The 21,004-nt window shown below is 53.2% G+C and overlaps 1 protein-coding gene across 9 annotated transcripts in view; it reads right to left on the bottom strand.

The window, feature by feature from the left end:
- Window positions 1-18,728, bottom strand: part of NDST1 (N-deacetylase and N-sulfotransferase 1) — a 72,063-nt gene extending 53,335 nt beyond the window's left edge. For 2 of the 9 annotated variants that reach the window (XM_033180600.1, XM_033180602.1), the window contains exon 1: window positions 17,965-18,721. The gene's annotated coding sequence lies outside the window, so the exon portion shown is untranslated. Of the gene's footprint in view, window positions 1-17,580; window positions 17,730-17,964 lie in introns of those variants that run through there. The other 7 variants (XM_033180601.1, XM_033180604.1, XM_033180606.1 and 4 more) reach the window with 6 other exon arrangements.
- Between the last annotated feature and the right edge of the window lie 2,276 nt (window positions 18,729-21,004).

The following is a 21,004-nucleotide window of genomic DNA, read 5'->3' as shown; positions in this document are numbered from 1 at the left end:
ATCAGAAACCGAGGTCACTCCCAGTACCCAGTGGGCTGCCACTCCAGGCCCCGCCTGACCCACCAGCCCTGTCCAGAGCCCCACCTACACGTAAATTAAGTCCCTTTGATGTCACTCACCTGCAAAGCCCTTCCCTCACATTTCCCCAAGGCTGGCCACTGGGATATAGAGACAAGGGGTCCTATAGGAGGCCTTAAGGAAAATGACTACCTCACCCCAAGGGACCTGTGCAAAACAGAGGCTGCCCATGCCAAGCCAATGAAGACCCTTGGCTAGGGAAAGGAAGATGGTCCATTAGGGCCGGTCCGCAGCTCTCACTCTGGAAAGTGGAAGGGGCTCTTGGACTTGCTAAGAAAACTCAGCCCAAGTCTCCACACTCACAGCTGCCCATCAAACCACATGCCTGGCACGCTCCTGTTCAATAACCTCCCACGGTTCCTCCCACTCACTAGGCCAAGCTCCTTACCTGCCTGCCTGCATGGGTCACTGTGAGCAGAGGCCTTTGTTAACCAGGTGTGCTATATGCCAGGGCCTTGCTAAGTGCTTTATTTTTTTTTGTTTTGTATATTTTTTTGAGACAGAATTTCGCTCTTGTTGCCCAGGCTGGAGTGCAATGGCGCGATCTCGGCTCACCACAAGCAATCTCCGCCTCCCAGGTTCAAGCGATTCTCCTGCCTCAGCCTCCCGAGTCGCCAGGATTATAGGCATGCACCACCATGCCTGGCTAATTTGTATTTTTAGTAGAGACGGGGTTTCTCCATATTGGTCAGGCTGGTCTTGAACTCCCAACCTCAGGTGATCCGCCCGCCTCAGCCTCCCAAAGTGCTAGGATTACAGGCATGAGCCACCACACCCGGCACTAAGTGCTTTATGGACATTTCCTCATTCAACCTCACAGTAACCCTGTGAGGCAGGTACCATCATTGGCCCCTTTCTACAGATGAGAAAATTGAGGCTCAGAGAGGTTATGTTACTTGTCCAGAGTCTCACAGCCAAGCAGCAGGCAAGGATTCATGCCCACGCCTGCCTGACCCCAAGCCCAGATTTTTAACCACTGTGTCATGTGGCCTCCTCAAATACTCCCTGCCACCCTCAGAACCCTGGGGCCACCTCAACCCTTCTCCATACAGGAGGGGAAACCAAGGCAAAGAGCTCTGTTGGTAGCAAAGCCAGGATAAAGCCTGAACCTCTACCCCACCTTCCGCCCCCAACCTCGCCTACCCAGGAAGGAATTCCCTGCCAGAAGGCGTGCCAGGCAGAAAGGCTAGGACCATCACAGTGACAATGCGGCTTCAGAATCTGCCTTTTTCCTCTGTCCAAAAGGAAGAGAAAAGCAGAGGGAGGTCTGCAGAGAGGGAAAAGGACGTGAAGGGACCAGGAAACATTTGTTCTTAGAGAACAGACTCCCAGCGTGGGGGCCCCTCACACACCCCCTGTTGCTATTCGTGACAGCAACGGAAACAGGCAGGCCCCAGGGCCCATGTGCACCGCGCCCCACCCCCACCAGCATAGGCCCCAACCCAGCACCGCTGACCCCAAATCTCAATTGCTCTCCCCAAACCTGCTTGTCCCGCAGCCTTCTCTGTCTTGGTAAATAGCAATACTGTCCAACTGTCCTTCCAGTTCCTCAAGCCAGAAACCTTGTGGTCAACACTCTCTTCTCACACCCCACATCTAATCCATCAGCAAATCCCATCAGCTCATCCTGCAAAATAAATCCAGAACCAACCCCCGGTTGCTCCCAAACCGTCCCCACCCACCACTGACCCGGCCGACCTCTCTCGTGGCAAGACTGCAGCAGCCTCCCAGCCAGTCATCCTGTGTCCACCCCTCACCCCCAGCAGTCTCTCTAAAATGTGAACCCAAACCAGTCAGTCCTCACACCGGGCTGCCAGCAGCTTCTCCTCCACTCAGACTCAAACAACAAAGTCCTCCCCATGGCCAAGAGGCCCTACCTGTCTCCACACGCCCTCTGGCCCCTCTCCTCCACCATCCTCTCATTCTTCCAGCTCTGCCTCTGGTCACCTGTGCCCTCCAGTTCCAGAGCCTTTGCCCTGCAGCTCCCTCTGCCTGGAAAATTCTTTCCTCAATTTCCCGTGGGCTGCCCTCCCGGAGTCTACTGCCCCTCACCAAGGGACCATCCTGACCACCTGACATGGCAAGGTCACTCCCTCAAGTCACACTCTTGACCTACAAGCCAGCTTTATTTTTCTTCCAGGCACATCCCACCACCTGGCAGTGAGCTTGCTGGGCTGTTCGTTTCTTCCCACCACTTCAATGTCAGCCCCACGTCCAAAGCAGGGTTTCCATGTGTTTGGTTCACCGCTGCATCCCAGTTCTAGAAAAGAGCCTGGACCAAAGTAGATGTTTAATACAAATATACTGAATGAGGGACTATTGTCTCCCTCATCTGAACACACCTTTAGGCTTACACAGCCCCTATAGACCAGGGGCTAGAGGCCGATACAAGACTCCACCTGGGCCAGCTAAAACCCTGAGCAATTTGGCCAGTTCCCAGCCAAATCCCCAGTCCTGTTCTAGTTCAATTGATTGCTTGGACCAACGGACGACAAAACTTTACGTCTGTCCCTGTCCAGTGCCTTGGCCCCTCCTTTTGGCCATGAGGGAGAACTTCTGAGTCCTGACAGTTGAGCTGCCAGAGGGAACGTGGACTGGACTGCCGCCACCCACCTTCATGACCCTTCCAGCATCCACCCAAGGCTGCCTACCTCATGCTCCCAGCAAGAGGAGGCAGAGGAGGGAGGCTGGTGCTACGACTGCCCTTTTCCTGTGGTCAGCAGGAGGATGGTCAGAAGGAAGCTTTGTTCTCAGAATGAAGAGCATGAAGCCCAGTGCCAGGCGGAAGCAGGCACAGAGGCAGCTGGCCCATCAGAGAGTTTAAGGAAAGACAAAACAACAACAACAAAAAAATGGGATGGAGGATATTTGAGGGGTAATTTGCACACCCAACCGGTTTCATGCCTCCGGGGTGGCTGTGACGATGGTTCATTTTTCCAGGCTCTAACTAGGTCGTCATAGACAATCAGATGATTGTCCCAGCTAGGTGATCTGCCACTGGCCCTGCAGAGGGAGGTGGAGATGGAAGAGTGTGGCCTTGCCTGGCATTGGAAGACCTGGGGTCCCAGCCCGGCTTTCCACCCACTCATGTGACATTAGGAGAGTGTCTTCCCGCTATGTACCTCAGTTTACCCAGCTGTAAATGGCTTGTTCATGCCTGCACTTGATGTTTCAGCCTGCCTGCCACAGGACCACATAGCAGGAGAGCCCCTCAGCCTGTGGCCAGGTCACTGGGCCACCCAGGCAGGCTTTCCCTGTGGGACCTGATACCAGGGGCACAGCACTTGCCCACTTTCAGCCAGGCTTCCAGCCTGTCTCCTCTCCTGATCTGTTCCCTAATGTGAATGTGAAACTCCTCTGGGCTTGGCTAGGGTGGGGCCAGGACTGAGAGCCCTCACCACACCCAGACACTGGCACCTGCCCCGATCCACTCTGTGTTATCCTCTCCAAGGATAGCTCACATTGCACTCAGCCACGACAACTGGGGAAGCCCAGAACATTGGCACAGGGGGCAAAAGAGTAGCCCAGAGACAGAAAGGGGCATGATTGATGTCGCCCAGCACAACAGCCACCCAGGGCTCCTTCCTACCTGCCCTGGGCTCCATGCACTAAGACAGAGTCCTTGAAGAGTGGTCTATAGACCCCCTGGTCTGAATGTTCTCAGGAGGAGGAGGATACACCCTAGAATGAAAGAATCAGAGCAGGAGGCAGGGGGTGGGGGCAGCAACCTGCATTCATTTCTGCAAGCTTCCAGGTTTTTCTTGTAGCCAGAACAACTGCAACCTCTCAGCTAAGACCTCTTCCAGGAGAAGACATCTTAGCAGGCCCTAGGGAATACTTAAGATTTCAACCGAAAGAGTCAAATAAACCTTGACTGGACAGACAGTTGGACAAGGGAGCTGTCAGATAAAGTAACATACTCTAGGAGGACACAGCACAGAGAGGCCCAGTGGAGAGGAAGACCAGGCCAGTAAACATCTGAACTGGTCCACACCCCTCTTCACCCTGCCGGCCTCAGCACACAGAGGTCTGGATACCCTGATACCCTCTGAAGGCTGCTGAGCGCAGTCCTCCCTTCCCTGAACTCCTCCAAGCCCACCACGAGAGTGAGACCTGGGGACAGCTGCAGGTGGATGCTCCTCTCCTTGGTTACACTGCAGGGTGGGGTCCGCCCTTTCAGGGACTGTTATCCGCAGCTTAAGAAGCCGCCTGGGTCAGTGGCTAAGCAGGCAGAGCTTAGCTTGGGGGAGGGTTCGAGGGCCACAGAGCAGGCTGACCCAGAGGCCTCTAGCAAATGGAACCTTCACAGCTGGCAGGGACAGACCATGGCCACACCTGCTTTCACACAGGAAGCACTTGCTACGCTCCTACTGGGGACACCGTCCTGAGCCTAAGCATGATGCTCCAATGCTTCATGCTTCAAGGGACACAAAGGTGATTCAGCTCACAGCCCCTACACCCCCTGCCTTAGACAAAGTGGTTCATGGCTTAAGGACAGGGTTGCAAACTCAGATACCTCCGGTGACCAGAAAGATCATGTAAGCATATGAAATAGCTGGCTGGGGATGGGGTGAAGTGTACACGCCTCACCTCCAGCAATGATCCCTGGAGAATGTAGGCTCAAGGTTTTCCTATCTTCCAATTTTTGAAATAAAGCCAGAAGTCTGAGTTTTTATGTAAAACCTCTGGTTGGCAACCAGCTCAATATTTGGCATGGGCCAAACAAAATCTGCCCATAGGGCAAATGTGGCCTGCCAGTTTGTGACCTCTGTTTTCTTAAAATGGACAGAGAACACACTGTGGAGCTCAGTAGAGGCCAACTTCCCTACAGCTGAGGTACCTGGGAAGGCTTCCTGGAACAGGAGGCATTGGTGCTGGGCTGCAAGAACGCAGAAGGCTCTTCTGGGGAAGGAATCCTGGGTAGGGAGTAGGGCGTACCTCTAGAACTGCAGAGGCCATGGGCAGGAACATCCTGGCCCTACAACCTGGCAGGCTGGACCAAGAGCCCAAGCCATCTAGACTCCTGCGTTTCCTCCCCAAAAAGGAGGCATGAAGCAGGCATAGAGGCATCAGTTTAGTTCTGTCCCCAGGTAGCGGGAGGAAGGGGCCGCCAGCCCAGCAAACCTCTGGACTAAACTAAAGCAAGGTGGCAGAATAGCAAGGGTCCGATTTCATCCTCGGAGCTTGAGGAACAGGTCAGCTAACAACAGCTCTGTGGGGGGAAGGGAGAGGAAGAGACAATGGAGAGACAAAAGGAGGTTGAGAATCACACCCTGCCTGGCCAGACCTGGCTGGTTACATAACCTTGCCTCAGGGCAAAGCCAGGGAGGGCCTAGGCTAGGGAGTCCCAGAATGCAGAAAGGGTTTCCCCTGCCTCCCCTGCCCACTCCTGCTCTCCAAGCTGGTCCTGCAGCTCCTAGAAAGCCCAACACAGAGTTCGGAGCCAGGGGTGGAGACTAAGACCCTAGGATCAGGTACTTACAAGATCACTCAGCAAATTCATAGCAGAGCTAGAACTACCAACAGCAAACTTTTACCAAATGATTACTTTGTACCAAGCACGAGGTAAGTCCTTTACACACATTATCTTATCTAAAAGTCTCACTGTAACATCATGAGATAAATACTATTATTGCCATTTTACAGAGGAAGCACAGACAAAGTAACTTACCCAATGTCACATAGCTCCTAAGTGGAGGAGCCAGCTCAGAAGCCAACAGCCTGTCTCCAAGACCACACCCTAAGCCACGATGCCACACTCCACCAGGCTACTTTCTCCTTGCACCACGCTGCCTGCCACCGCTTCTCAAGCCTGCAGTGCGCACAGCCCCCTGTCAGCACTCCACAGGGACACCCAGCCTTCTGATGATCTGATGAAACCAACAAACTCTTTCTTCATAAAAAGAAAGCACAGAAATGCCTACAACACACTGCACCTCTGGGGGCTCACGGACCCCTGAACTGGTGGGAATGGACAGGTCACAATCACAGGATACTCAAGAGACAGGAGGTAGCAGAGGGAGCCCACCCCCTCAGGTCCCCTGGGCCTCCTCATATCAACTTTCATCCACAGGCGTGGGCATGGATCGGTGCTCAGGGCCTCGTCATCCCTTTGGGGCTGGGAGAACAGAATGAATCACGGCACACAATGGCCTGCGCCTCTGTATCCACTGGGTGTGACTCACAGCTCCCAGCTGCTGGGCAGACGGTGCACAGCTGGGCCTGGCATCTGGACGGGGGTGGCATTACCAGGCGCACCATCTCAGTCTTCTCCCCACCAGTGGGCTCATCTCGCCCAAGACTAGACCCGGCCTTACCCCGTCCTCAGCAGCAATGAGCATTTCAAAGGGAACCCCTCATCAGCGACTGCCCAGCCCCCACGCCAGCCTCGTCCCAGGAGGTGGTAAGTCAAGATGGACAGCCTCTTGCAACACATGAGAAGATCCAAGACCTCGGCTACTTCACTGTGTGACCTAAAGCAGGCCCCCCACCTCTTAGCCTCAATTTCACCAACTATAAAGTGAGCAGACTACTTGATTGAGTTCTTCCCAGCTCCAAAGTCCTGAATCTATAAAAACAGCACCTGATGGCTGGGCATGGTGGCTCATGCCTGTAATCCCAACACTTTGGGATCCCAAAGCAGGTGGATCACCTGAGGTCAGGAGTTTGAGACCAGCCTGGTCAACATGGTGAAACCCTGTCTCTACTAAAAATACAAAAAAAAAAAAAAAGTTAGGCCGGGCACAGTGCCTCACACCTGTAATCTCAGCACTTTGGGAGGCTGAGGCGAGCAAATCACATGAGATCGGGAGTTTGAGACCAGCCTGACCAACATGGTGAAACCCTTTCTCTACTAAAAATACAAAATCAGCCGGGCATGGTAGTGCTTGCCTGTAATCCCAGCTACTTGGGAGGCTGAGGCAGGAGAATGGCTTGAACCCAGGAGGCAGAGGTTGCGGTGAGCCGAGATCACACCATTGCACTCCAGCCTGGGCAACAAGAGTGAAACTCCGTCTCAGAAAAAAAAAAAAAAAAATGTAGCTGAGTGTGGTGGCTCAAGCCTGTAATCCCAGCACTTTGGGAGGCCGAGATGGGCGGATCACGAGGTCAGGAGATCAAGACCATCCTGGCTAACACGGTGAAACCCCGTCTCTACTAAAAATACAAAACTAGCCGGGCGAGGTGGCGGGCGCCTGTAGTCCCAGCTACTCGGGAGGCTGAGGCAGGAGAATGGCGTAAACCCGGGAGGCGGAGCTTGCAGTGAGCTGAGATCTGGCCACTGCACTCCAGTCCGGGCGACAGAGCGAGACTCCGCCTCAAAAAAAAAAAAAAAAAAAAAAAAAAAAAAAAAAGTACCTGACAAGCCTCACAGAGTGCTGGGATCCTGCCTTCAGAAAGTTACACAAACATCCTTCAGAGAAACAAAAGTCAAACCTAAAACCTCTATTTCTTTTTTTTCTAAGGATATCAAGAAGCCCTTTTTAACTTCCCTCATCCCACCTCCATTGTTCCAAATATCCTCTTAGGGCCCAGAAAATACATTTGGTTTCCGTCTGGGGTTTGGGCTTCTTGGTGCTCTTCCTCTTGGAGGCTGCCCCACCCCTTCTTGGCAGCCTCTTCACAAGGCACCTTCATCTCTACCCCCAGCACTGCTCTGGGCCACCCTGAGGGCGACGGCTTACTCAGCCTGCCAAAGAAGGGGTGGGGAAGGGACAGGTTTTGGGAAACAAAACCCTTCCTGGTTGTAACTGAGACAATTCTGGGTTCTGGCCTCAACAGTAATTCTGACTCCCTGTGTGGCCTGGGCGAGTCCCTGCTCCACTAGGCCTCAATCCCCTAAATGTGAAGTGAAGGGGTTCCTGTGTCAGAGAAAGACTGCCCACCCTTGGGCTACTGGGCAGCAGCTTGGGGACACTGAGGCAGGAAAAGACGGCAGAGTGGACAGTGGGCTCTGATCTTGAATCTCACACCCCCTCTTGTTAGAACCAAAGGAGATCCACTCTTTTTGCTGTTTGAGATGGGGTCTCACTATGTTGTCCAGGCTGGTCTTGAACTCCTGGGCTTAAGCAAACCTCCTACCTCAGCCTCTTGAGTAGCTGGGATTTCTGGCACGTGCCACCATGCCCAGCTAGAGATCTACTTTTATCTCTCTGATTTGTTCTTTTGCCCTGGCAGTGGAACCTTGAACTCACCACTGAATCTCTTTGGGCCTCAGACAGCCCATCCACAAAACAAGAGAACAACAACGTCAGCAGTGGAAGCCCCAGCTTGGAGGCTGGAGCCCTTACCACCCAACACAATCCCATCCACCTTCCTCCAAAGGCTGACTCACTCATTTGACAAAACACACATCTGGAGACATCTTTAGAAAACCGCGGTAAGTTGTGCCTGCGATACAAACGCTCCATGACAATCTCTTACTGCTCTCCTTCCAACGAGATCACGCCTTTAAGCACCTCTATATATCTCCATAGAATTCTTAGATCTACCCTCTTGTGTGGCCTCAGTATTTTCATCTATTAAGCGGGGACAATAATGGTGATAATAGAGCCTACCTATAGGATTATCCTGGGGATTACTTCCAATAAGGTGACATGGAAATGCCCAGCAAGCATTTATAAGTTGTCAATAAATGTGAGCAGCAATTATGATCATCATCATTAAAATTATTAGGCTGGGCGGGGTGGCTCACGCCTGTAATCCCAACACTGTGGGAGGCCAAGGCGGGTGGATCATGAGGTCAGGAGTTCGAGACCAGCCTGGTCAGTATGATGAAACGCTGTCTATAGTAAACATACAAAAATTAGCTGGGCGTGGTGGCGTGTGCCTGTAATCCCAGCTACTCGGGAGGCTGAGACAGAAGAATCACTTGAACCCAGTAGGCAGAGGTTGCAGTGAGCTGAGATCACGCCACTGCACTCTACAGAGACAGAGCAAGACTCCATCTCAAAAAAAAAAAAAATTATTGAGGCCAGGTGCAGTAGCTCACATCTGTAATCCCAGCACTTTGGGAGGCCAAAGCAGGTGGATCACTTGAGGTCAGAAGTTTGAGACCAGCCTGGCCAACATGGTGAAACCCCATCTCTACTAAAAATACAAAAATTAGCCAGGTGTGGTGGCACACATCTGTAATATCAGCTACTCATGAGGCCGAGGCAGGAGAATCGCCTGAACCTGAGAGGCAGAGGTTGTAGTGAGCCAAGATCACACCACTGCATTCCAGCCTGGGCAACAGAGTGAGACTCTGTCAAAAAAGAAAGAGAGGAGAGGAGAGGGGAGGGGAGGGGAGGGGAGGAAAGAAAGAAAGAAATTATTGAGATGCTGACCGGATACAGTGGCTCATGCCTGTAATCCCAACACTTTGGGAGGCCCAGGTGGGAGGATCGCTCAAGCTCAGGAGTTGGAGACCAGCCTGCACATGGTAAAACCCCATCTCCACAAAAAATGCACGCAAATAAATAGCTGAGTGTGGTGGTGCACACCTATAATCCCAGCTACTCAGTAGGCTGAAGTGGGAGGATCCCTTGAACCTGGGAGGCAGAGGTTGCAGCAAGCCAAGATCGCGCCACTGCATTCCAGCCTCAGTGACAAAGTGAAATCCTGTCTCAAAAAAAAAAGGAAAAAAATTACCGAGATGCTTAAAACCACTGGATTTAAGCTAAGTCCCCTCAGCCCTCTCAGACCACATATGACCATTGTAATCGCACATGTGTGCACCCCCCCCACACACACACGTTTGCATATATACACCTAAGCACACCTTTTTTTTTTTTTTTTGAGATGGAGTCTTGCTCTGTTGCCCAGGCTGGAGTGCAGTGGCACAATCACGGCTCACTGCAACCTCCGCCTCGTGGGTTCAAGCGATTCTCCTGCCTCAGCTTCCCAAGTAGATGGGATAACAGGCACCCATCACCACGCCCAGCTAATTTTTGTAGTTTAGTAGAGATGGGGTTTCCACCACGTTGGCCAGGCTGGTCTCAAACTCCTGACCTCAGGTGATCCATCCATCTCAGCCTCCCAAAGTGCTGGGATTACAGGCATGAGCCACCACGCCTGGGTCTAAGCACGCTATTCTTGAAGGCAGAGGCCATGCTCTCTGCCCAACCCCTGTCCTGGCCCCAGCCCCAGAAGACAGCTGCCCTGGCACCCATGCTTGCCACCCACAAAATCTCCCTTGCTCTTCCAGCTCCCCAATCCTGCCTTCCTCATGTTGCCCCAGCACTGGCTCCTGTAATCATGCTGGGGTTCTGCTGTATCCCATCATTGTGTCACGAGATTGTTTCCTGGGGGATAGGGAGCTGTTACAAGATGGGGGCTCCTTGAAGACAGGGTGGTGAGAAGCTGGGTTTTACTCTGGGTCCCCCATATCTGCTGGGTGACTGAATATGCTGAAAACAAGAGAGCCCAAGGAAACAGGCATCAGTTTTTTTTTTAATGACCTATCCTAGTGTTTCTCGAAATTCAGCATGCGGCAAGGCGCGGTGGCTCACACCTATAATCCCAGCACTTTGGGAGGCTGAGGTGGGCGGATCACCTGAGGTTAGGAGTTCAAAACCAGCCTGGCCAACATGGTGAAACCTTGTCTCTACTAAAAATTCAAAAATTAGACGGGCATGTGACAGGCACCTGTAATCCCAGTTACTTGGGAGGCTGAGATGGGAGAATCACTTGAACCTGGCAGGCAGAGGTTGCAGTGAGCTGAGATCGCACCACCGCACCCCAGACTGGGTAACAAGAACGAAACTGCCTAAAAAAAAAAAAATCAGCATGCATTAGAATCACTGGGAGGGTTCCTAAAACAGATTGCTGAATCCCACCCTCCAGGGTATCTAATTCAGTAGGTCCAGTATAGAGCTAGATAATTTGCACTTCTAACAAGTTCCCAGGTAATGCTGATGCTACTGGTCCAGAAACAAACTTCCAGAACTACTGACTTAGCCTGCAGGTGGATCAGAGAGCGCTTCCGTGAATAGATGGTGCTTACACTCATAGAAGCATGAACAGGAGCTGCCCAGGCATAAGGAGAGGGGGAGGGAATGAATGCAGGCAGAGGATGCAGCATGAGTAAAGGCCCTGCTATGACAACACTCATTTCTCCTCATCTGGCCTCTGCCTGGGCAGGTCATATTTGCAAGGCTGGTAGTGTAAACCAGAGGTGGCTGCCGTGCAGCAATGACTATAGCAAACCTCCACCTAATGCCACCCTGGGACCTGCCCAGACAGGCCAATCCCCTGGACAGACCGGGATGATAAGAATCCAAGCCCTCCCTCGTGAAGCCAGACCTCAGGTCTGAACGAGGCCAGAATCCTCACCACATCTTAATCACAGGAGCTCCAGGATTCTGCTCCCACCTCCAGAAACAGGGAGCTCACTCCCTGCAGACACAATCCCTTCCATCTTGGCTTGCTCTAATTTTTTTTTTTTAAGTCTTCTCATTACACTGAGTTGAAGTCAGCCTCTCCTGGCCCATCCACCCACTGGATATGCCTTCCAGCACCTCACACAACAAGTCTACTTCTGCTGGCCAGAGCAACGCCAGCAGCGGGCCCTGACTGTCATCCCTTGGTACTAAACTTCTCCAGGCTAGCCACCTACCTCTCTTAGCCTTGGTTGTTACATCTGCTAAAAGGGAATAATAATAGTGCCTATCTCTTACTGCTGTTGTGAGGATTAAATGAGCTCTTTAGTCAATAATATCAACTACAATAATAATGATAACTCACATAGATTGGGCTCACAGTGTGTTATCTTTCTAAATGCTGTCAGATGGGGACAATTATCATCCCCTTTGTACAGAGGAAGAGCTAAACAGCTTGCCACATTCTCACACATAGGAAGCAGCCCAGCAGGGACCTGAACACAGGCCACGTGGCTCCAGAGCCTGGCTCTCAACCTTTGCTCTGTCTGGATCTCCTAGTCACCTGCCCCAAGACCAAGCCCATGTCACCTGTCTCTGCCACCATCCTCTTCCCCTTCCCAACCAAAGTGAGACTGGGTGGGAGGCCTCAAAAAGCTCCAGCCCATGCAGTCTGGGGCACGGTTCCCTGGTTACAAGGACAGCCACAGGGCTGCCAGCCTAGTGGCACCTTCCCAGCCAGCCCAATTTATCTGGTGTAAGCTTTAGACATCCTTCAACATGGTCACCAGGGAGGAAATTGAGCCCATGGAACTTGAGCACCTTAGGCTTGATGACAGGGCATAACAAAGAAATCCTATCCAGCTTCCTAGACGAGACCAGATGTTCCCACATGCCATGCAAATTGCTCTATCTCTCCAGGCCTCAGTTTCCTCATCTGCACATGCCATCTCGGGCCATTAGGCAGAAAGTTCAGAAACTCAAATTCCAGGGATTCTTTCTCTCATCTCTAAAAGGACAGATCCCCCCTAGCTACAAACAATGATCACAACAACTGTTATCTTTGAATAGCTTCTACTTACTGCACACTTACTATGTCAAAGCACCTCCCAAACAAAACAGAACTATTATTGCCCCCATTGTGAAGTTAAGGAAACTGATTTCCACGGAGATTTAGGTAATTTACCCTAGATCATGCAGTTAATAGTGACAGAATGGGGATTTGAACCCAGGACTTTTTATTCCACTCTACAACAATGCACACCCCCATTGGAAATCAGTCATGTATAGCTCCTGCCTCCAGAGCACAGAGCCTAGAGGAGATGAGACTGTCTTTAGGAAGCTAGAGTTCAAAGGTAGGAGCCGAAGGGCCCATGACAGGTCCAGGTAACAGGTTCTGCACATGTAAAGGAGGGAGCAGGCAATGCCAGCTCTGGAGAATTAGGGATGGCTGCATGGAAGAGGTGACCCTGGAGCTGGGTACTTGTAGGGAGGATTTTGGGGTGAGCAAGGGGAAGTGACTGGAGTGCAGCATGTTCACCATGAGCAGATTTGTAGAGGCAGGAGGGGCCAGGAGCACAGCCAGGGAGAGGGAAAGAGGCCAGTGCTGCTTGAGGGTTGAGGGGGAGTGGGAGAGGGGGCACTGCAGTCACACAGCAGGCCCTTCCCATACATTGCCCTCAAATAAACAAACGCTCATTCATCATGCGCATTTTAAAATTAGATTAATCCAATCTGTATTAAAGAAATAAGGTGAGTAGAAATAAAAAGGACCAGGAGGCAACTTGGCACAAACTCTCCTACATCTAGATAAGCATTTTGATGGCAAATTGGCTTTAGCCCTGAGGCCACAGGGTCCAGGACCTCTGCCCCCCAAACATGCACCCCTTCCACTGCGCTCCACACCTCCAAGCCGGAAGCTGCTAGGCAGAGCTTTGTAAGAGCCCCACAGACAGAGAAAGCAGCTTTGCTGGTGACCCCCAGAAACCAAGAGAGCCTCCTTTAACCTTCACTGCAGGGAAGGAGGGGAACAACCCCTCCCCTCCGCCCCGTCTTCACTTTCAAATCCACAAACTCACCAGTCCTTTTGCCCTAAGCCCTACTGATTCAGCCTGATTCATGAGGTAGCCTTATTTCTTCACAGGTGAGGAAAGAGAGACTGACCCCATTTCACAGATGAGAAATGGAAGCAGAGGGTTCAAATCCTCTGTGAAAGCACAGTCCTTAGCCCAGCTCTGGCCACTGCTCCAGACATCCCCAAGAGGCCCCTTGACAGTCAGCTGGACTGAGTGTATTCCAAAGGGCTAGGACTCTCCCAGTGGAGCTCTGCAGGCCAGGCCAAATGGAACTCCCCAGGACGTGCAGGAAGGGCAGCTCCAAAGCTATGAGAAAAGCAGGGGGTGGAAGTGGGCCGGGCACCATTCAAATGCTGAGATTCTTGGGTGAAAAGGCAACTGAGAGTGGCCACCCAGGCCTGCCCCTGCTGGTGCATCCTCCTGCCACCTCTGCAGCTCTCCAGGCTCTTTGCATACCTTCAGCCATGCTATTCTCATCCTCTTTCTGGGCAGCTTACTTCCTGGCTAGCTTCCTTGGAGCTGTCACCCTTGTTGCTTTCTCCATCCTCAGGAACCCTGAAGGACAAGACTATGCCCCCTACCTGTAGAGGGCCTTTCAGGAATTTGAAAGCAGTAATACTGCCCCTTAAGGGTTATTCACCAAACCTGAAGACCACCTGTGATGACCCCAAACGCCAAGACAGCTACAAAGTCCTGCAGCTTCCCCCTCCTTTCCTCTCAGTCCACTGCCTGAGTTAGCCTGTGGTCAGCTTTCTGCAGGACCATGATGAGCGCCATCTCTGGCCTGGTCTTAACCCTGCCAGTCTTGCTACCATCTTTGGTCAAAAGACCCCTGAGAAGCAACACAGCAAGGCAGAAATAATTCAGGCCTGGGTTCAAATTCCAGCTCTACAAGTAACTCCACCCCTCTGAGCCTCTATTTCCCCATCTGAAAATGGGGCAGGGGTAGGGGTTACCAGCAGCAGCAGCAGCAGGAGCAGCAGCAGCTACTTTGCAGGGTATTGTGAGATTTCAATGGGGTGTCTGTAAAGAGCCTGGCATGGTGCCTGACACAAGGCACAGGAACAGGCATCGAGTCAATGAGCTACTTACAACCCTCTGTCCTCTCTATAGGCTCCAGAATAAAATCCAAACTCCTGAGCAGGGCACTGCAGGCTCCGCATGACCTAATCTTGTCTCCTATTGTCCCATTTCCCACAGTCTGCACCCTTGAAAATACTTCCTCCTCCAGGAAGCCTTGCTGACATGAATAAGCAGAGAGTGTTTCCTTCCACTCGCCTTCCAAAACCCATCTATAACTGATCAGATCCTGCCCCATAGCCATCATTTGAATCCTTGTCTTCTGTCCCCCATCAGAACAGCCTCTCCAGAATCCAGCAGGACTGCACCCCATTTCATGTCCCCTGTCACCCTCAGCCACAGACATTTTCCATACACATTTCACAAATTACCCTAATGTTCCATTTCAAGTAAAGAATGTCCAAGTCCTCCAAACAGTCCAGATATTTCAAGCCATATTCAAATCCAAATTCCAGGCCAGTAGAAGTCTGCCCAGCCTCTAGAGACTTGCAGGCCTGGCTTTGGTCCCAAAGCATGGAAGGGTGGAAAAAGCACAGCCAAGCAGGTCCAAAGCCCAGGGCAGAGAGAGCTCTGGGCTGCCTAGACCAGAGCCCATTTGTGAGTTTCTCAGACGCCAACCCCCAGCCTATGATCTTAAATTCTTGACCACATCCTCAACTTGTGATTACAAAACTGTTCCTAGCACACCTCCTTGTGACAGGAGGCTCACTATCCATTTTCTCTTGCTTGCTGGGGTCCTCCCTTTACTGTTGATTCCCCCAGAGGCCTTTCTTCTTGCTCTCACCACAGTGAAAGGGACAGTCTGACCATATGACAAGTCAGTCTTCCAACTCCTCCATTCAACGCCCTGCTTTTCTGAGTCCCCTCAATGTCCAGCAAAGCAACGGAATTTCCACATTTATTCCTACAAGCTATCGGCCCAGCAGGGTTCCCTATTCCCAGGGCCCTCAAAAAGCCTACAAACCCTGCAAAACCAGACACAGTGCTGGAACACCCCTCGGAGCAGGCTGAAATGCACAAACTTCCCTTCCCCAAGAACTTCTCTCATTATCTACCCCCACTCACCACACTGTTTCTCAGCCCTAGATTTAAGATGTTGTTAATTAAATTGCAATTTGTTTTCCATTTTTAAGTAATTACTCAAGGACCTCAATCAGAGCCTGATCAGTACTCTTAAGATGTCACCCTCACCAAATGATTGGGCCAGCCCAGGGTGTGAAAGCCAGCAGAAGTCTAAGCACCTCACACATTCACTTGTGGGATATTTACTGAGGGCCTGCAGGGTGCCCAGTACTGAGCTAGCTAGGCTCAGGAACCTGTACACACATGCATTCTCCATTAGGGTTCTGCAATCCTGACTATTACTACCCTCAAGGACTTTGGGGCTGGGGCATCCAGACCTGTCTATTAGTTAGCAATGAGGACCCCTGCCATGGCCAAGTTACACAAGAACACCCTTGCCCCACCTCTGCCCCTCGCTGATCTGAAAGTAACCTGGTCTGAATGAAAAGTAAAGATGCGGCTGTCCCTGGGTGCTAGGGAGAGAGGCCTGTTGACAAAGCCACCAGCTGTCTCCAGTCACAGCCAGGGAGACCGGCTTCTCCCTGCACCACCGGCACTGCCATAGACCCAGTAGCCAGCAACAGCACTTGGACCATTAGGGAGTTCCAGGCCCAGTCTCCAACTGACCTCCCTCCTGCTCCAGCTGCCTATGTTAACAAGAGCCAGGGCACAAGACCTCACTTGGAAGAAGTACCAGGCAGAAGGGAGCATTACCTGCGGGTGGGGGAAATGGTGAAGAAGACAGATGTCCCCATAATTTCAACTGAAAATGAAACTGTACAAGGCCAAAGTCATAAAAAATTTTTAAAAAAGGAGAAATAAACTGTGAGCTGTCACAGCAAGACATTGTAGGGATCTGTGGTTGAGACACAGGCTGAGAGACGGAGGTAAAATTCCAGCTCCACCACTTTCTATCTGTGTGACCTTTACAACCCTGTGCCTCAGTTTCCCCCTCCATAGAATGTGGTTAACAGTAATGTGGGAGAATTAAATACGAATGTATGTAAAGCAATGAATTCGTCCAGCGCCTAACACACGGTAAACGTGAAATGTACTTGTTGAATATAAGCATGCCACCATTTGCTGAGGTACCACACACTCCTCTCATCCTTACTCTAGCAAATACTATTCTCCCCATTTTACAGGTGAAGAAACTGAGGCTAGGGGAAGGTAGGGAACCCACTCAAGGTCACATCGCTGGAAACCTGACAAACAGCCAGGTTGCTCTGAACAGACCAGGGGGCAAAACTGCCTGCAGGCCATTCTGAAAGCTCTCCAAGGTGGGGAGGGCGACAATGGGGTGTTCAGGGGGTGGGGCTCTGTATTCCCTGAGCCTCACGGGGCACACCGGGGTGCTCGAGTCTGCAAAGTGCCAAGTGGCCAGTCCCCGGATTCCCGGCCGGTCCCAGAGCCCACCCGTCCCACGGGTGCCCCCTCCTCACCCCTGTCCCAGGGCGTTAAAGAGCTGCGTGCAAAGGGAGAACTTCTTGCTCCCGAGACCCTGAGGAAGGAGGGGAGTTAGAGACCAGGCCGCTCAGAGCCCGCAGAAAACCGGTCCGGCTGCCTTAGCCTTCGCGAAGCAGGACCCGGCCTCTAACCCCCTCCCTCGCTAGACAAAAGTTTCCCCTGTTCGGGAGCAGCGGAGGGGGAGGGGGCATTCCTCGTGAGTGACATTATCCGTGACCTACAGCTGCCGCGCTGCCCTCGCCCGCACCCCAGCCTGCCCTCGGCCCCGCGCGGCCCCCCACCCCTTTGTCCTCCCACCCCCGCGCGCGGGGCCCGGCCGACTCCACCCGCCCGCCCGGCGCCCGCCCGCACCAAACTTGCGCCGGCGGCCGCTGGGGCCCCGCGCGGCCTGCACGCCGGGCTCGGGCCCCGCCGGCTAGGCGACAGGGGACTGGCAGGCCCAGGCCCTCCCGGCCTCTTACCTGCCACGGCTGGGGCGCCACTCGGGGGAAGGGGCGCTCCCGGAGAGGAGCGGGACGCCTGGTTCCCCTGGGCCGTGCGTGCGCCTCCGGGCTCCAGCCCAGGCCAGGGTTAACCCCTTCGCGGCCGCCTCCCGCCGCTCCCACCCCCGCTCCACGCCGCCGCCGCCGCCTCCTCCCGCCCGCTCTCCTCCCCCTCCCGCTCCCTCCCGGTGCCCAGCCCCCAGTCCCGGCCCGGCGCTGCGCCGGGGCAGCTCGCAGCCTCCCCCCTGTCCCGCGGCGGGGAGGGGTCTCCATGGAGACTGGAGGTTGGGGCGCGCTGCCTCGCCCCCTAGCCCAGAGGGGCGTACCTGTGCGCCGAGAGCCCCCCAGCCCGTCTTCCCTTACCTCCTCGGCCCAGCGCCTACCTCCCCGAATCGCGGCCTCTGGGAGCGGGGTTCGATTCCGTGATGCCGCGTGGGTGCCGGCCAGAGAAGGGTTCCGGGGGCCGGGACGGCCGGCGGGCGTGCGGTGAGCGCCCCGGGGCGGGGGCTGGGGCGGGACCGGGCGCTGCTATCGGGACTGGATTTCTCGACTTCCACCCGGATTCTCCCTCGGCCCTCCCGGCCGATTCGGTGCTGCTCGGCGACCACGTGACGCGGGCTGCCTTTGACCCCTATCTCCAAGCGGGTAGGGGGCGGGGGCCGGAGGGGGTGTCAGATGCAGGACCCACGAGGGCCGGGGCGGCTGCCTGGCGTCCCCGAGGTGGTGACCCCGGGAAACAAAGCCCGGGGGGAAACCAACAAGTTATTCGGGGTCAGAGACGAAACAGCGCTGGGGGTCGGGAGAGGCGGCAGAGAGAATGTGGGAGACAAAGACCCGCGCCCGCCGCGGCTCCGAGGGCCCTGGGAGCGCTCCAGCTAGGCTCGAGAGGGCCTCCAGGCTCTTCCACCGCTGGGCTTGTGACAGCTCTCCAGGACCTCCTGGGACAGCTCCCGGACCACCAGTGCTCTGCCAGAGTGACCCCTCCTGGGCAGACCGTCCCTCCCCCAACACATACCTTTGCCGTGACTCTCGAAAACCCCTTTATCATGATTATCTGGTTCATTTACTGGTTTCATTGTTTACTAGAATGTCATCTCTCCCAACAAGTTGTTCCCAGCAGAATCCCCTCTCCTGGCACAAAACAAGCAGATGAAGAGGTAAATGACCTTGTGCAAATCTCTTCTCCCGCTGAGCCTGTCTCCCACCCCCCCGTTATTCTAACCATCCCAAGGACTCTGCAAATTAGGCAGAATGACAGTGGTTGTCCCCATTAAACAGATGGGAACAATGAGGCTCAGAGAGATGAGATGGCTTGACAGGTTAATGAGAGCCTAGGCTGGCACTCGGATCGTCCTGCTCCCAGTGGATGGCTTTCTGCCATCCCATGAGCCAGCCTGTAAAATGAGCAGGGTGGGGTTGGATGAGTGAATCCCTTAAGGAGCTTGGTAAGGATGCAGATCACCAGGCCCCTGGAGATCCTGAGTCTAGGAAACAATGGATTGGTGGATTCCTAAGGACCTTCAGAGGCTCAAGATTATCTAATTGTAGGAACAAAGCTCAAAAAATATACAAGCCACCACAGCAAAGCAAAGGGGAACAAAGAAGCCAAGTCAGACACGTGAAGGTGGGACAGACTCCTGTTTCCTCCAAAAGCCAACCTCCTTGTGCTGAGGAAAAGGGCTTTCTGTCAGCCTACTCATATCTCAGAGGGGGAAGGAAGTGGAGGCCTTAACAAAGTGAGATGCTGGGGGATGGGACCAAGCTTCTGACTTCCATATGTGACCATGTGATACCTTTGGACTGGGTATAGTCAGATAGGACTGGACCTGATGGTAATGACCATGAACCCAAACTGCAGGCCACATACAGAGATATGCTTGTGACTTCCTAGAACATGGTCCTGTCACTCTACCAGTTTGGTGAGGGAAATTAGCATAGACCAGCAAATTCTCCTTGGTGATCTGTGTTCCTGTGCTCAGCAGTCTAAAATCCTTGAAGATGGTCTGGGTCTTTCTCATGCTAATTTCTGCCTTAGAGGGCCCCTTCCAGCTGCTTGAGGCCCTGTGAGCATCTACTCTGTGCCAGGCACTGTGATCCTGGTAAGGCAGATGCAGAGTTGAAAGAGACAGGAGCTTGCACTCTTAATAACTGTCCAGCCGGGCGCGGTGGCTCAAGCCTGTAATCCCAGCACTTTGGGAGGCCGAGACGGGCGGATCACGAGGTCAGGAGATCGAGACCATCCTGGCTAACACGGTGAAACCCCGTCTCTACTAAAATATACAAAAAATTAGCCGGGCGAGATGGCGGGCGCCTGTAGTCCCAGCTACTCGGGAGGCTGAGGCGAGAGAATGGCGTAAACCCGGGAGGCGGAGCTTGCAGTGAGCTGAGATCCGGCCACGGCACTCCAGCCTGGCGACAGAGCGAGACTCCGTCTCAAAAAAAAAAAAAAAAAAAAAAAAAAAAAATAACTGTCCATATTTGTTTGGAGATGACCTGCATGTCCCTCCTTATGTCCAGAGGCTGGGGGAGCTGAGTGCCTGCTGGTGAGATATAGTGCAATGCTGTGGCTTAGGGAAGAGAAGGGAGCCTTTTTTTTTTTTTATTTTTTTTTTGAGACGGAGTCTCGCTTTGTCACCCAGGTTGGAGTGCAATGATGAGATCTCAGCTCACTGCAACATCTGCCTCCCAGGTTCAAGTGATTCTTCTGCCTCAGCCTCCAGAGTAGGTGGGATCACAGATGCCTGCCACCATGCCTGGCTACTTTTTGTATTTTTATTAGAGATGTGGTTTCACCATGTTGGTCAGGCTGGTCTTGAACTCCTGACCTCAAGCAATCCACCTGCCTCAGCCTCCCAAAGTGCTGGGATTACAGGCATGAGCCACCGCACCTGGCCTTCCTTTTTTTTTTTTTAGATGGAGTTTTGCTCTTGTCCCCCAGGCTGGAGTGCAATGGTATGATCTCAGCTCACTGCAACCTCTGCCTCCTAGGTTCAAGCAATTCTCCTGCCTCAGCCTCCCAAGTGGCTGGGATTACAGGCGTGTACCTCCACACCTGGCTAATTTTTGTTTTTTTGTTTGTTCGTTTGTTTTTCAGTAGAGACAGGTTTTCACCATGTTGGTCAGGCTGGTCTCAAACTCCTGGCCTCAAGTGATCCACCCGCCTCGGCCTCCCAAAGTGCTGGGATTACAAGCATGAGCCACTGTGCCTGGCCAGAGGGGAGCATATTGAGGGAGATTTTACGGGAGGCATCTTCTGAGCAGGGTCAGCAAGAATGGATGGGATCAGGGTGGGGAGATGGACATTCCCAGCACAAGGAACAACTTGTACAAAGGCCACGTGGAAGGCTCAGGAAAAGCAGAGTGTTGCATGGGGGAAGGGGATGGAGGAAGCAGGAAGGAAAAA

This window comes from Trachypithecus francoisi, unplaced genomic scaffold, assembly GCF_009764315.1.
Source record: "Trachypithecus francoisi isolate TF-2019V2 unplaced genomic scaffold, Tfra_2.0 Lachesis_group2, whole genome shotgun sequence".
Lineage (NCBI taxonomy): Eukaryota > Metazoa > Chordata > Mammalia > Primates > Cercopithecidae > Trachypithecus > Trachypithecus francoisi.
This window is presented reverse-complemented; position numbering and strand designations above follow the sequence as displayed.